The 11,346-nt window shown below is 49.3% G+C and overlaps 1 long non-coding RNA gene across 3 annotated transcripts; it reads left to right on the top strand.

Annotated features, from left to right (window-relative positions):
• Nucleotides 1-429: 429 nt before the first annotated feature.
• LOC139031594 (uncharacterized) lies at nt 430-9,804 on the top strand. 3 transcript variants are annotated; one of them, XR_011484093.1, is made up of 4 exons: nt 430-1,365; nt 1,530-1,553; nt 1,648-1,836; nt 9,209-9,804. It is a non-coding gene; the product is annotated as an uncharacterized lncRNA (long non-coding RNA). The 3 variants fall into 3 exon arrangements; XR_011484092.1 differs by having other exon boundaries at nt 430-1,553; XR_011484091.1 differs by having other exon boundaries at nt 430-1,836.
• Nucleotides 9,805-11,346: the final 1,542 nt, after the last annotated feature.

Below are 11,346 nucleotides of genomic sequence, written 5' to 3'. Positions count from 1 at the left end.
GATGCTATCCAACCATCTCATCCTCTGCCGCCCCCTTCTCCGTTTGCCTTCCATCTTTCCAAACATCAAGGTCTTTTCCAATGAGTCAGGTTTTGGCATCAGGTGGCCAAAGCACATGTTTGTCATTAACTAATAAACTGCAAATTTAAAGTTTTCCTGAATATAAAGTATGACTTTGTTCTTATGTATCTTTAAACTACTGAGTACTAAAACTAAAACAACTGTCTTATATTTGGAAGGAGACTAGAAAGAAGAACCCAGAGAAGGCAATGGCAACCCACCCCAGTACTCTTGCCTGGAAAATCCCTTGGATGGAGGAGCCTGGTAGGCTTCAGTCCACGGGGTTGCTAGGAGTCGGACACAACTGAACGACTTCACTTTTACTTTCCACTTTCATGCATTGGAGAAGTAAATGGCAACCCACTCCAGTGTTCTTGCCTGGGGAATCCCAGGGGCGGCGGAGCCTGGTGGGCTGCCGTCTGTGGGGTCGCACAGAGTCGGACACGACTGAAGTGACTTAACAGCAGCAACAGCAGCAGAAACAAGAACCAGCTCTCTGGGTGAGAGGCTCTTTGTCAGTTTTGTAAAGCAAATTCCCTCTCTAGCCTTTTTCTACGCAACACATAGTACGCTTTCGTTGTCGTTGAATTATATAGTATATGACACGAGAGAGGAAATGGTGTTGAGGATAAGTCAGTGCACTGATCTGAGTGGTTTCATCCGTTGGCATCAGAACTGGAAGTTCTAGGCATACCGTCCTTGCCACTTTTTATACCTACCTGAGACTCACTTTAGTGTCCGAAGCCAAAGAACGGTTTCACAGTCTGCGCGCCCTCCTGGATCTGAATTCTCCAGGGTATGGCTCTCTAGAGGAACTCTTTATAAGCATGGAGACAGTCAGAAACACAAATATTGTCCAGAGTGTCTTGGAAGGTTCTTAATACAGAGTAAAATTTTATTATCTGCACTTCTTTACTTGGACTTCCCTGGTGGCTCAGGTGGTAAAGAATTCGCTTGCAATGCAGGAGACTCAGTTTCAGTTCCTGGGTCAGGAAGATCCCCTGGAGAAGGGAATGGCAGCCCACTCCAGTATCCTTGCCTGGAGAATCCCATGGACAGAGGAACCTGGTGGGCTACAGTCCATGGGTCTCAAAGAGTCGGACACGACTGAACAGCTAACACTACACTTCTTCACTTGCTGTTTATCACTTTCCCGTCCTCCCTCCCTCTTTCTCTCCCTCCCTTCCTCTTTCTTTCTTTCCTTTTAATTCTTGGATTATTACAACAAGCAAGCAGATGGCATCGTTGCTGAGTGGGGTTCCAGGACGAAGGATGATACCCCGAGCTCCCCAATCATAATTGGAGGTGAGATTAGCTGGAAGAGTCTTATTTATTAGCAAATCCTCTTCATTTCATTTATTCTCCCATGATTATTTGCCACTTCCTAAGCCCTTATGCTGCACCCGGCCTGTTATGGTAATTTTCACAACAATCCTACCAGCAAATATTCTTATTTTTCCATTTTGCAGATGAGGAATTTGACACTGAAAGAGGTAAGTGATTTATCTAAGTGACAGAATTAAGATTTGAACCTTGCTCTGTGACTCCAAACCCTTAAACAGCTCAGATGACTCACTTTCTTCTCAGGGAGGAGTTGAAACTCACGTGGGGCCTCCTTACCAGCTCTCCGGTCTAAAGCCTTGAGCACCCGCCTCTTCTTATCTTCAGAAGGGCAAGAATTGCTGTAAACTGAACCAGAATAACGACAGCTGTTTCCTTGGACCATCCATCATTAGTCACTTCTTCCTTCATCCCTTCCCAGAGAATAGTGGGTTGGTAAGTGGCTTAACTGTTACCCAGATCATCCCCACATTCTACACACAGATGGCTCTGGGCTAGTTGTGACTTAACCTGATTATTCTGGCTTTTCTAACTTTTCACTTCTAGAAATAGTGACTTAAAAGGGGGGAGATTTTGAAAGACTTATTTAGGTCTTACTATCTTAAGGGAGAGGGAAATTATTTTTGAGGCAAATGAGCCCTCAATTTCCTAAAGAAGGGGAGATTATTATTTGTCTAAGTAGAAGTTAATTGGGAGAATTGACACAGCTATTAACAGTAATGGTCCATGGAAGCACATATGGTGCCTAAAAATGGGCCATCTTCCTGGCTGTGCTTTGTCCCAAGGCTCTCTTGGGTGTCTGGATATGGAACTCACTCTCTCACCTTCTAAACTCTTCTCGGGACCCCATGCTGTTTTACCATCAGCAGAGGACCTGGGTCTTTTTCAGTGCACCTCTAATTTTGAGATGGATGGAGATGAAACCTTTCTAACCACCCCTACTTTAAATCCAATAGGATTGTCTGCCAGAAAAAAACTCTTCCCCTTCTTGTACTGTTGTTGTTATTCAGCTGCTAGGTTGTGTCTGACTCTGCAACCCCATGGACTGTAGCACGCTAGGCTTTCCTGTCCTCCACTATCTCCCAGAGTTTGCACAAATTCATGTCCATTGAGTTGGTGGTGCTACTAACCATCTCAACCTCTGTCCTCTGCTTCTCCTCCTGCCCTCAATCTTTCCCAGCATCAGGGTCTTTTCCAATGAGTCAGCTCTTTGCATCAGGTGGCCAAAGTATTGGAGCTTCAGCTTCAGCATCAGTCCTTCCAATGAGTAGTCAGGGTTGATTTCCTCTAGGATGGACTGGTTTGATCTCCTTATAGTCTAAAATCCTCTCAATAGTCTTCAACACTACAGTTTTTGTACTAGAAAGACAAAAACCCTTTGTAGGCAGGAGAATGAGCTGGCATCTATAATGTCTCCCATGCACTGTATTAGAGAAGGACATGGCAACCCATTCCAGTATTCTTGCCCAGGAAATCCAGTGGACAGAAGAGCCTGTGGGCTACAGTCCATGGGGTTATAAACAGTCAAACATGACCTAAGGACCAGACAACAACAATGCGCTGTATACATTGTCACCACTCCTTTGGTACAGAAAGAAGAGGAAGCCACTCACATCTGGGAGTTGGGAGGAAGGGGCGTGTCTTAGCAAGACCAGAAACAGTGGTTTCTAGGTCCGAGGAAGCAGTGAGGCGGCCTTGCAGAGAGCAAGTGCTAAGTGTCAGGTAGCAGGCTCTGCACGGGCCCTGGACGTTGGGTGGGGTGGGGTGGAGGCACTGGACAATGAAAAGACCAGAACCCTGACTTTCAAAGCTGCTAGCATCCCTCAACCAGCTGAATGGCTGCATCCTTTATGGAAATAGCTGAGAATATGGCATCAAGTCAGGCCCTGAGAACTGGCTGCCTGCCAGTGGCCAAGGGCCAGGCCATGGTCTCCCATACAGGAGACTAAGACAGTGAGCGGGGGTCTTGCACCCCCCGGGGCCTGATACACCTGCCCGCCTGCCTGGGATTCCAGCTCCCAGCTCTGCCCTGTGGAAGGAGCTCAGAGTTTTTAATACTGTTTGTCCTCTTGCTCGAATACCAAAGAGATTGAAGTCAGAAATGTGTCTGTGTTTTTTCTCCCCCTGGACTTGGTTTACAGTTGCATTTTACACTGTGCTGGTATATTTCATGTTAAAGCAAAAGCAGCATTTCAATCCGCTAGTTCAGGTGCTGAGAGTCTGATCTGACTATTGCTCTTGCCGGGAGGAGGCAGGTTCAACCCTTGTCAACCGTGTGTTGACTTGTTAACACTACCCATGTCCGAAGTAGCAGGCTCCAATGGGTCTCAAAATAGAGCCGACGCATATGGCCGATAAGATCCCAGTGGGCAGAGGTAATGTTACACCATTTATGACATAACTTCTAGAATAATCACTGCTGCCCTTTGCTCTAGAATCCAGCTCCAGCGCCTGAAAAAAAAAAGTGGAAAGTCCTCAAACAGTTCGGGGCTCAGAACTGTGTGTACTTTCCTTGAAGTTGGTTAAACTTCCACTCAGCTTCGGAAGCTGATAATAAGCAGTTTGCAGCCACCCCTCGCTTATTCTTTCTTCTCCTTTTTTGCTTTAGAGGGACAGATCCCCAAACAAGCCTTCTGGTGGCCGTTAAAGACACAGTTCTCTTCTGAAGCGCGTGCCAGCGTTTTACAAAGCACAGCGCACAGAAGCTGCTGGCACACAGGGGCACGGTCGGGTTCCTGGGCTCTGGGGACAGAGTGTGGCTGATTTGTGCAAACCCTGCTTTAGCATAGTGATGGGGGTGGCACGCTCATTTAAGGAGCAGGGAGTCGGGGCATCTCAGCACATTGGTTTTCCACGCTGTGCTGAAGGAAGGGGGACGCCCTATCTCAAAAGAAACTTTAGACCTGGGGGCCTGAGGTCAGGTATCTTGCCCCTCCCCCCAGAAAGACCTGAATCTCCTCGCCGGCGCTCCTGGAACCTGCCTGTGGGTGAGAACGTGCTCTCATATTTATAGAGGAAACCAGGAAGCAGGGAGTCACAGCCCGGGCTTCCTGGTCCCGCTGCTGACTCACTCTGGTATCTCTGAGGCCATTTCCTTCATTTCTCTGTACCTCAGTTTCTCGGTTAAATGAAGGGTGGAAGTGGAATTCCCCCAGGGGCATTGGGAGCACCTAATTCATGTTTATGCTTCTTGGCGATAACTGGGATCAAGAGGTCCTAGAGCCACAGAGCATCACTACCTGGAAGGTGACATCTTTATGGTCTGTTCTAGGCGTTCACTGGGTAAATGGCACTCAGTCTGGGGTCATCTTCCTGGCAGTCCACCTCTCTGCTCCGTGACGTCCCCTCCCCCTCCTCCTCCCCCCGACCTCCAGTCATGCCCTCTGCCGGAAGCGCTGTTGCTAAAGGGAAGGAGACTGCAATGTCCCTTTGCTCTTTCCAGAATCCTGCTGGCCCATAAGTATAGGCGAGAGAGGTTTTGGAGGAAACGGCTGGGAGGCTGCTAAGCGCACCTCATTCAGGCACAACCCTCCAGGTTCTTTTAAGAAATCTGGCTGGCCCTTTGCACTTGATTTTCTTTTCCCCTTTCAGAGTGCTGACTTCACTCTTTGGCTATAGTGCATACATCACTTCCTCTCCAGGGGGGTCTGTGTTTTGTCTCCTGCTGGGTCTGAAATGTGGCGGAATTTGGTGTGTTTTGCTGGATTAGGTTGGGGGTTTGTTTGTTGGGTGATTTGTTGCAGTATGCTCAGTCGTGTCTGACCCTGTGTGACCCCCATGAACTATAGCCACCATGCTCCTCTGTCCATGGAATTTTCCAGGCAAGAATGCTGGAGTGGGTTGCCATTTCCTTCTCCAGGGGATCTTCCCGACCCAGGAATCGAATCCACGACTCTTGTGTCTCCTGCATTGCAGGTGAATTCTTTACCATTCGTGCCACCTGGGAAGCCCCTCTTTATTGGGTGGTAGTCACAAATTGTGGGCTTCCCTGAGAGATCAGTTGGTAAAGAATCCGCCTGCAATGCAGGAGACCCCCATTGGATTCCTGGGTTGGGAAGATCCGCTGGAGAAGGGATAGGCTACCCACTCCAGTATTCTTCGACTTCCCTTGTGGCTAAGCTGGTAAAGAATCTGCCCGCAATGCAGGATACCTGGGTTCGATTCCTGGGCTGGGAAGATCCCCTGGAGAAGGGAAAAGCTACCCACTCCAGTATTCGAGCCTAGAGAATTCCGTTGACTGTATGTATAGCCCATGGGATCGCAAAGAGTCGGACTTGGGCTGAGCGACTTTCATTCCCACATTGTCACTGGTCCCCAGCACCTCGCCCTGTGTCCCTCCCGACGACAGAGGTGATGGCAGTTTGCAGCCTGCAGCACTGGCCGGGAGACGCGCCTTTGTCTGTTACTGGTTTTGGTGCCTCTGCAGGGAGTTCCCCTGCAAGGGGAAAGCCCGACAAAGCGCACAGGGCTCTTATCTCTTCTTCCTGCTGTGCGGACGGCAGCTCTGAGGCTGTGCTGTTTTCTGAACTTCACTGAAGGGTGGCTCTCCAAGCCTGCCATCCAGCACAGGGCGCAGAGCTCGGGTCTTTTCAGCCTTTCCGCGGTTTGTCACAGATGGCTCTTCCCATTCCTGGGGCCAGTGTTTCCCTGCTCTCATAAGCACGCCTTGGTAGATACACTTGGGCTTTATTAACTCATTCCACAAGCTTTATTTACTTACCACCATGTGCCAGGCACCCCAGACGCTGGGCCTGGGAGGGGAATTAAGACTGAACTGGGCTCTCTGAGAGCTGGGCTGGGGGCGGGGCAGTGGGCTTGAGGCTGCAGGAAGTGACGGGCTGGGTTGAGAAGGACACACAGACTCCCAAGTGACAGCGCGAGGAAAAAGATGATTCGTGCTAGATCCTAATGCCATTAATAGTGTTCTAATATTCTACTGATATTCATCGTAGTCATAATATTCATCATATCGATAGCATGATATCATTATTTATTATAACAGAAATATTTCAGGACTTCCCCGGCAGGCCAATGGCTAAGACTCCACACTCCCAAAGCAGAGGGCCTGCATTTGAACCCTGGTCAGGGAACTAGAGCCCACATACAGCAACTCAAGATCCAGCATGCCGCAGTGAAGACCCGGTGCAGCCAAATTAATAACTCAATATATTTTTTAAAAAATTATAAACAAAAAAACTTTCCCTGGGCTCTTACTGTGTGCCAAGCACTGTGCTATGTAATCTCATCTAATCCCGACTCTGCCCTTCATGCGGAGTTGCAACCTCATCCTAATTTTTCGGAAGAAAGGAGCAGAGACCCAGGAGGCTCAGTTCTGAGCGCAGGGTCACTAGCTGATTTCAGCCTTAGGTGCGAGGATGAGGACGTGTGGCGCAGAGAAAGGGAAGCTTGCAGGGGGTCCTTCGGGACGGGAGCCTGCCTGCGCCCGGGGCAGCATGCAGATGAAGCCCACCCCCCGCCGTCTCCCGGTGTTCTGGGCGGGTGTTGTGCTTCGCAGCACATCGGTGTCTTCAGAACTGGCCCCTCTGGGACCGTCCCAGCTCAGCAGTGTCTCAGGGAGCTCTTGTCGATCTTAGGGAAACTTCAGACCTTTCAGCCAATCCAGTAAGGGGGAACTTGCTTAGAAAGGGACTTCTGGGGTGATACCAGTGGCTGAGTGCTCCCCCTTTGTCTATTTATAAAGAAAAAAATCTTGGGTTGGCCACAAAGTTCTTTCCGGTATGCCATACCATCTTACCAAAAAACCTGAACGTACTTGTTGTCCAATGCAGTACCTAAGATGATGAAGATGACTGGGTATGCAGACCCCAGACGAGCATGCCTGACTCGGATGTGCTTGCCAAGGTCATCAGCCCTGTCCTTCTGCTGTGTTCAAGGACACGTCCCAGTTCTTATTTGACCCGCAGCGTAATTGGCTGCTGATGCTGTCTTCAGAATGAATCTCTTCTCTCTATTTTCCCCATCCTCTCCCCCTCTCTCCAGGCAGTTTGCTTGCCTCTTTAGTGCAGGTGCTGTCCGAAGACATACTCTCTGGTTCAGACACTGTGGGTTTCAGAGCTCGTTCATTTCCCGGGGCCTCAGTGACCAGCTTGGCGGAAACGGCTGCAGGTCTCTATCTGCGGACTGGATCTTTTTTTTTCCTAAGGCGTGGAACAGCTACCCATCCAGTCTGTGTGGTTCCCAGTGACTTCCGGCTCAGAAGGCCCAACACCACGCTTGTCCTCGGCATCCCGAGCCTTCTTCTTGCATCCTCCTCTGGGAAGGCCGCCACTGGCCATGCTTCAGTCTGAGCCAGGGGGCGCGGCAGCATCTTTGACTCTTCCCTCTTCCTCTCCCACAACAGCTCTCCCTTCAACAGGTTCCGTTGCTGCTTCCCCTTCCTCCAGCCGTCTCCTTTTCACCGTCCCATCACCGTCCCATTGGCTCATGTGCCATTGGCATCTGCTGGCTCAGGGGCTAGTGGTTTTCCTTTGTGAACCCCTGTTCCTGCCAACCGATGCTCAGTCGGGCAGCTGGAGTCAACTTTCCAAAATGTAAATCTCATGGTGCGACTCCCCTTCTTAAGGCCCTCCAGTGGCTGGTACGCTCTCTGGACCGAAGGTGAATGCTTGGACAGCGCTGGAAAGACCCTATGTGGCCTGGCCCCAGCTTTTGCTGTTTCCCCTCACTTCACAGTCATAATGGTCCAGTTTAACGGGCTCCATCTTGCCTGCAGTCTTTTGTATGTGCCGATCCATGTGCCTGGACTGTTCTTCCTTTCCTCATACGGCTCCACCTGGTGTTAGGGGTCCAACTGTGTCCTCCATCCCCCCACACCCCCTACCCCATCCGTATGTTGAAGTGCTACCCCCCAGTACCTCAGAGTCTGACCTGATTGGAGATCGGATCTTTACAGAGGTAATCACGCTAAAGTGAGGTCATTTGGGTGGGCCCTAATGCACTCTGGGACTTCCCTGGTGACTCAGTTTTAAAGAATCCAGCTACCAGTGCAGGAGATGTGGGTTCGCTCCCTGGGTTGGGAAGATCCCCTGAGGAGGAAATGGCAGCCCACTCCAGCATTCTTGCCTGGGAAATCCCGTGGACAGAGGAACTTGGCAAGCTACCATCCACGGGGTCACAAAAGAGTCGGACAGGACTGAGTGGCTCAACCACAGCAAATCCAGCATGACTTGTGACCTTACAAGAGGGGGAAATGTGCACACAGAGATGCACATAGAGAAGACAGGAGAGGAACCCAAGGAGGAGATGTCGTCCATAAGCTAAGGAGAGGAGCCTGGAGCGGGTCCTTCCACCACTGCCTCAGAAGGAACCCCCTCTGGGGACACCTTGGTCTTAGGCTTCCAGCCTCCAGACCTGATGAATAGTAAATTTCTGTTGTTTAAGACCCCCCTCCGCATCTGTGTCCTTTGTAACAGCAGCCCCTGCCCGCTCACACACCTGGATACTTCCTGCTTGTCTCTTATAGACGTGCAGCCTGGTTGCCACTTGGCTTGGACCCCCTAGAACGGGCTGGGTGGGCCTCCTCTGCTCCCCTGTTCCTCCCCCTCACTGGTGCCTCATTCTATCAGACATGATTCCCTCTCTACTAGTTGTTTTTTCGTCTGTGCTGCTCATTAGACTGCGCCCTATGAGGGCAGGCAGAGAACTGTCTTCCAAACTATCGTATCTCCAGGTATCTCCGGACCTTTGCCAGTGCTAGGGGAGAGGCCTGATTCAGCTATCTATTGCTATGTAACAAATGACCCCGCAACTTACCAGCTTAAGACAATGAACATTTATTATGTTACAGGTTTTGCGGGTCAGGAATTGGGGCGCAGCCCTGCCGGGTGGGTCCCCTGAGAGGCTGAAGCCAAGGCGTCCCCGCTCATCTGAAGACCTGACGAGGCTGGAGCTCTTCCTCCAGGATGGATCCCTCTTGCGGCTGTCTGCAGGAGGCCTCTGGTGCGCCCTGGACCCGTCCCAGAAGCTCCTCCGTATGCCTGTCTGAGAGCCTGTGACGGGGCGGGATTTCTCCAGCGGGAGCGATGCAGGAGAAAGAGCTGTGTGTGTCCTAATCTCAGAGGGACCGCGATTTCAGCCACACTGGCCACGCTGCTGACATCAGAAGTGACTCAATAGAGTCGCCTGTGATGGGAGGGAAATTAGCCTCATCTCTTGGAAGTGAAGAATATCAAAGAATTTGGGGGCTTATTATTATTATTTCTGACTGTAAAAACAGGTACAAAGTTTATTACCAGAGACAGCGCATGACATTTGGGAGAGCACAACCAGAAGCAGTTGTATTTATGTCAGAAAAGCTAGGCGGAAATATACACCCAGAAGGGAAGGGTATGGGCATCCTCTTTAATGAGGAGGCATGCAGTAAAGAGATGACTTAAATCACTATATAGGGCAGTCCTTTGGGTCTTTATTGTTTTTTTTTTGCATATTCTTTTCTCATTCTAAGATTTTATCTATTTTTTCCTTAATATATAATTTGACTGATGTGTAGCTGACTTACAATGTTTCAGGTCCACAGCAGGGTGATTCAGTTGTACCTCTACACATGTATTATTTTTCAGATTATTTCCATTATAGGTTATTACAAGATATCGATTATAGTCCCCCGTGCTATACAGTAAACCTTTGTTGCTTGTTGCATATCTATTTTTTAAGATTAGAAATCTAACATTCTATTCATACTAAGTTAAACAAGTAGAAGCAAAAATGTCAAATTTTTTAGTTAGGCAAAAGTTCATAAGTTTTCTAAAATATATGTATTATACATACTATATATACCTATGGATACAAAATCTTTTCTACTACACTTGATAAATGTTTGAGAAAGAACATAAAAAAAAAAAAAAGATGGAAAAATTGGAAAACAAACTAAATGAAATGGGAGCACTGAATGTGACATAGAAAAGGTGAAACTAACAAGATACAAGGAAAAGATCATCATATAATGTGGACCGATTTTTGAATACATGAAAGGGTTTGGAATCAACGCACTGAGACAAGACTCTCCCATCCACGGATTCAGCCAGATTCTCCCCAGATTCACCCCGTACCGCGTTACTGCCTCCAGCTGGAGGAAGGCTGAGATCCCCTGGGAGAGCAGAAAACGCACAGCAGAGGTGGAACCGGGCCTTCATCTCTCAGAGGTGTGTGTGACGGAGTCCGAGGGCCGCCCTGTCCCGGGAGCTCTGCCCCTGCTGCCCCCGGGCCGTCGGATTCCTGGGCTAACTCCACCCGCCTCTGTCGTTGCTTTCTCTCCTCTCCACCCCCAGCTTTTAATAACAGCTGGTTCTTGTTTTTATTCTCTGATGTATATTTTGGAATTCCTGGCAGCTCAGACAGTAAAGAATCTGCCTGCAATGCCTGAGATCCAGGTTTGATCCCCAGGTTGGGAAGATCCTCTGGAGAAAGAAATGGAAACCCACTCCAGTGTTCTTGCCTGGAGAATCCTATGGACAGAGGAGCCTGGTAGGCTAAATTCCATGGAGTTCCAAAGAATCAGACAGACTAACACTAACACTTTCACGATTATTTGTCCCACATGTCCTCAGATCACCAGCTCCTGGGAGACAGAGCTGAGGTGAGTGATGTTTAGGGCTGAGCCTCGTACACATTGGGCGCTGAAGAAATGTTAACAGACTGTATAGGTCAACCTGTCATGCACGAGCTTGTGCACTTAATAGCCACCTCCGTTTACATAGCACAGGGCCGGCTGCCGTCACGGCTGGCGGAGCTGGAAATCACCTTGGCCCTCTTATACCCCCAGTCCTACTGCTCAGCTTCTCTGAAAAGCTTCACAACCTTGATTTCACTTTTCTTTTTTTTGCTAAACCTCAGGGATCCTAATTCCCCAACCAGGGATCAAACCTGGGCCCTTGGTAGTGAACGTGCAGAGTCCTAACCACTGGACCACTGGAGAATTTCCTTGAC

Source organism: Odocoileus virginianus, chromosome 27 (assembly GCF_023699985.2).
Source record: "Odocoileus virginianus isolate 20LAN1187 ecotype Illinois chromosome 27, Ovbor_1.2, whole genome shotgun sequence".
Taxonomy (NCBI): Eukaryota; Metazoa; Chordata; class Mammalia; order Artiodactyla; family Cervidae; genus Odocoileus; species Odocoileus virginianus.
The sequence above is the reverse complement of the archived record's forward strand: the minus strand, read 5'-3'. Positions and strand labels throughout refer to the sequence as shown.